The sequence below is a fragment of the Eriocheir sinensis genome, chromosome 8 (genome assembly GCF_024679095.1).
Source record: "Eriocheir sinensis breed Jianghai 21 chromosome 8, ASM2467909v1, whole genome shotgun sequence".
Taxonomy (NCBI): domain Eukaryota; kingdom Metazoa; phylum Arthropoda; class Malacostraca; order Decapoda; family Varunidae; genus Eriocheir; species Eriocheir sinensis.
In genome coordinates, this window is record NC_066516.1 from 7,218,240 (window position 1) to 7,223,559 (window position 5,320).

The following is a 5,320-nucleotide window of genomic DNA, read 5'->3' on the forward strand; positions in this document are numbered from 1 at the left end:
CCTCTGACCTTCGTATATAACCAAGGTCGCGTGCTGACCCCTGATGGCAAACCTGTGCTTCCGCGGCGCTGCAACGGTAATGTGTTTTCTGTTGTGATATTATTGCGCTGTTGACGGGCGCGTAATGGTGGTGCCAGCAGCAGGAGGGGCTTCTGGCCGGGCCGCGGGGCGGAGAGACGAGGAGGAAGAGGAAGGAAACGGAGTGATGTGAGGAATGAAGAAGCGGGAGGGACACTTAGGGAACGAAGGAAGTATATGGTGAATTACGCAAGAGAGAGAGAGAGAGAGAGAGAGAGAGAGAGAGAGAGAGAGAGAGAGAGAGAGAGAGAGAGAGAGAGAGAGAGAGAGAGAGAGAGAGAGAGAGAGAGAGAGAGAGAGAGAGTATGGGATGGATACAGACCCTAAAGATTAAAATGAGCGCGTCTTAACCAAAAATAGAAATGAATGTCTCAGAACCGGGAAGAAAGGAATGTGTGTGTATGTGTGTGTGTGTGGGGGGGGGGGGGGGATTGTGTGCGTGTGTGTGTGTGTGTGTGTGTGTGTGTGTGTGTGTGTGTGTGTGTGTGTGTGTGTGTGTGTGTGTGTGTGTGTTCCCTTGAGATTGTGTCGGGGGGAGATGAAGCAATACCCCTTGGTAAATACGTAGAGGACGAAGAAAACGAGATGAGGCTGGCACTGACACTACGCCCGTAAAGACTGTGATAGGACCTGTTACATGGCACTGAGGACCTGGGAGGGAGTAGTAATAGTAGTGGTGGTGGTGGTGGTGGTGGTGGTGACGGGGTGGAGTTTTAAGGTGGGGGATGAGGGGTTGGGGAAACGGTGGTGAGAAGGGAATGGGATGCAGGGGTGTGATAGGGAGGTGGTGGTGGTGGACGTGGTAGTGGAGCCTAAGATGAAGGGAAACGAGAGTGTGGTATGATTCATGGGTTGGCGGTGGCTGAGTGGTTAGCGTGCGGCCTGAAGAAAGCCTACCGGCGCTATAGGCGAACGCGTAAAAAAAAATGGAATAACCCTGTGAAAACCTACCTGGGCCTCTGTGATGGGAGTTGCGGAATTTAAGGAGGAGGACGAAAGGTGGAAGGGTTTAGGGAATGGAGGGTGATAAAGATGCAAGAGAAGATATAAGTGAATAAGGGAAATGGATGGAAGTAAGTGCAGAAAGGATGGACCAGAGGAGGAGAGTTTAAGGAGAAGAACGAGAGTAAGAAGAGGATGGTAGAAGCGGGAGGTGGTTGATTGAAAGGAGGCAAAAAAGATGGAAGGGAAGAAAGAAGTACGTAGAATGTAGAAGCAGAAATGGAAGCAAGTGCAGAAACGAAGGACCAGAAAAAGGGATATTGATGAAAAAATCGATGATAAGAAGAAGTGGAGCTTACATAGATGAATGATAAAAGAAAAACGCAGCAGATATTGATAAGAGGAAAAGAAAGGTAAAAATAAAGGAGGGAAGGAGAAGGGAATTAAGGAGATGCAGGAAGATGAATAAAAGGATTAATGTTGACGAGGGGAAAGAAAAAGTACACAAATGAAAAAGATGATATGAAGAGGGATGGAATGAGCGAGAGGAGGAGGAGAAAGAGGAAGGAGGTTTTAAGAAGAATAAGGAAGAAGAAGCAGAAGAAACGAACAAGAGGAAGAAGGAAGAAGGGAAATGCTGAAGAGTAGATGATAGGAAAAGGAAGTAGTATGAAGAAAGAGGAGCAGGAGGAAAGAGGTTTGAAAGGGAGAATAAGGAAGAAGCAGAAGAAATGAACAAGAGGAAGAGGGAAGAAGGAAAATGCTGAAGAGTAGATGATAGGAAAATGAAATAGAAAGAAAGAGGATGGAAGTACTAGAGTTAAAAGATGACCGGAGACGAAGAAGCATTTTTAAGGGGAAACTGAAGCAGAGGATTGACATATTGCCCAAGAAGGAGCTTTAAGGTAGGGAATGAAGGTTGTTGAAACTAGGTGGGAGGGGGGAGGGGAGATGGGGAAGGGGAATAGCAGGTGGGGAATGAGGGGAAACAAGGGAGATGAAAGGACGTGAGGGAGAGAACGAGGAGAGGATAAAGAGCCATTGGGGAGCTGTGGTGTCTGTCTTGTAAGTAATTTGCATACGAACTCCGGACTGTGTGTGTGTGTGTGTGTGTGTGTGTGTGTGTGTGTGTGTGTGTGTTTGCTCTCTCCCCTCCTCTTCCTCTCCCATATCCTTCTTCCTTCCCCTACCTTCTCTTTCCTTCTTCCTTTCACCTTCTTCCCCTCCTCTTCCTTCTCCTCCATCTCTATCCATTTTCCTTCCACATCCTGTCCTTCAAGCTTGCCTCCTCTTCCTCGTTCATCTTCTGTTCTTCGTGTGTGTGTGTGTTTGTGTGTGTGTGTGTGTGTGTGTGTGTGTGTGAGAGAGAGAGAGAGAGAGAGAGAGAATATCAAGTGAGAAAAAATGAGCCTTCGATACTTTGAAAATCGAGAAACTTTGACGCTTAGTTCGGAGTTGGAGAGGCGGAAGAGAAGGAGTTGGATGAAGAGGAAGTGGAGGCGGAGGTGGAGGCGGCGGTGGAAGTGGAGGTGAAATTGAAGGTGAGGAAAGTAAAGGTATGCCGGTGGTGACGGAGGAGGAGGAGGAGGAGGAAAATAAGGAAGTGCAGCGGAGAATTCTCAAACACGTTGGTTCTTCCGTGTTGTTTTTTTACATCGTTTTTTTACCTTTTTTTTTTTTTTTTCTTTTTCGATTTGTTTCTCGTTTGTGGTTTGTCAGTTGACGGTTGTTTTTTTTTCGTCTTTTACGTAGCCAAATTTGCCTTTTTTTAATATACGGGGTCGTGACTGCTGGAGGAGGAGGAGGAGGAGGAGGAGAGCAAGCAAGCGGGCAAAATAAGTTGGAAGAAAGAAAAGAAAGAATGAAGAGAAGGAAGGAAGGAAGGAAGGGAGGAAGGAAAGAGAAGAAAAGGAAAGTAAGGCAGGAAGGAATATAGGTAAAAAGGCAGGAAAAGAGGAGGAGAAACAAAAAGTGTGTGTGTGTGTGTGTGTGTGTGTGTGTGTGTGTGTGTGTGTGTGTGTGTGTGTGTGTGTGTGTGCGCGCGTGCTTGCGTGTGTGCTTTACATACCACAACCTTCATCATCATTATATCCTCCTCCTCCTCCTCTTCTTCTTCCTCTTCTTCCTCTTCTTCTTCTTCACCTCATCTTCAGCAGACAGGAAAGTCACCTGAGGGAAATGTAAAGTTAAATATGTAGTGATGAAGAGAAATATCACTGTAATAAATTCTCTCTCTCTCTCTCTCTCTCTCTCTCTCTCTCTCTCTCCTGTGTAATATTTCGCTTTTACCACGACGGTCTTGGGAGCAAAATACGTCTTCTCTCATCTTAACGGGATAACATTAAGGTCTTTTTCACCGCCAAGCCTTAGGGAGGGACGGCAGAAGGGGTAGGAGGGGGTGAGGAAGGGTGTATTTGGTGGGGTCATCTGAGAATCGTCCTTTTCTAAGCGCTGAAGAGGGTCGTTTTTCGCATGCCGGGTCGCTCTCCCTCTCTCCCTCTCTAGCTCTCTAGCTCTTTGGGGCTGCTCGTTGTGGCGTATGATAGACCAGTAATTAACTCCGAGGAGGTTGGGAAATATTAATTGATGGGGATGATGATGGTGATAGTGGTGTGGTGGTGGTGGTGCTATGGATGGGTTGTTGTGCGCATGTGTGTTGGGTGGAGGGGGAATAGGTGGAATGGGGAATTGATTCGTGTGTGAGTGTGTGAGTGAGTCGGTATCGGACGAGCTGTAGTGATGGACAGACTGTTGACCGACTTGGCGAAACTCTGCAAGTTGTGGAGACTCGCTCAGGAGGCAGGAGGGAGGAAGAGGGAGACTTGAATGGCAATGCGGAGTTGGAGGAGGAGGATTCCGAGGACGGGAATAGGAGTATGGATTAAGTAAGACGAGGAGGAGGAGGGGGAGGAGGAGGAGGAGGAGGAAGAGGAAGGGGAAGAGGATGAAGACATTAGTGAGGACAGAGGAGTGTTTGGATAATGTGCAGGGGAAGTTAAATGAAGTTAGGATGAAGTAGCGGAGTGAGGGAGCAGTTTGAGAGGGTCGAGGTGTGTGTGTGTGTGTGTGTGTGTGTGTGTGTGTGTGTGTGTGTGTGTGTGTGTGTGTGTGTGTGTGTGTGTGTGTGTGTGTGTGTGTGTGTGTGTGTGTGTGTGTGTGAGAGAGAGAGAGAGAGAGAGAGAGAGAGAGAGAGAGAGAGAGAGAGAGAGAGAGAGAGAGAGAGAGAGAGAGAGAGAGAGAGAGAGAGAGAGAGAGAGAGAGAGAGAGAGAGAGAGAGAGAGAGAGAGAGAGAGAGAGAGAGAGATCCTTTGACAACCAGAGCCAGGAAGATCGTAACCTCGGCTAAGCCCTTGATGCCGAAGAGCGACTGTTTTCTGAGTTCCTTGATCGTTCCATCGGTAACTTGAAGCCATGCCATCCAAGACACTCCTTTCCTCCTAAAGTCCCGATAAAAAGAGAACATTGGCCTGACTAAGAGATATATTCGAACGTGGTACATCTACAGGAAATATTTTGCCTCCACTGATTATGTATATTGCGAAAAGATAATGGTTTTGTTTTAGGTAAATCATAACACCATAGGCTCAAGGAAAAAATCGGTCTGGTTTAGAGGTGGATTCGAACGACATACATCTACAGGAAGCGTTATATCTCATTTACTGACTGCATGACGTAAGAAGATCATAACAGTCATAACACCTCAGGCTCTAGGGCTAATGGTACGGAGATGAGCTCTGAGGCCACGCGCTGCTATACCGTACGCACCCAACCTTTAAAATATAACGTGGCTCGATAGATTTACATTTTTCATCAAAGGTCTGGAAGGTAGAACACGAATTACCTTTGAAGTCGAGTGACGTGAAGTAATTTTAAGGAATCAAGGAAAGACTAAAAGAGACTAATTCCCAGAGCTTAAAATTAGTCGGTACATAATTCTGGTTAAGCAGCAACCTAACGCGATAACGAAGCTGCAGAAAGGTTCTTTGAGAGCGTCATGAGAGCTGCAAAAAAATGCGGAACCTAATTTACATTCGCACTGAGAGATTTCGCATTAAAGTGGACGCGAGAGCAAGCGAGAGGCATCATTTTAGGCGGGCGCGTGGCGGGTAAGTTAATAACGTCGCGAGTTTTGAGAGATTAAGCGATGTTTTGGTACTCATGGAAAAAAATGTGCGGGAGGGAAGGACAGGGAGAGAGACAGGGGAGGAAGAGGAGAGAGAGAGAGAGAGAGAGAGATGAAAAAATTATAATCATACGGACCGGCTTAGGAAGTTTAGCAGCCATTGACGTACACAAAGAA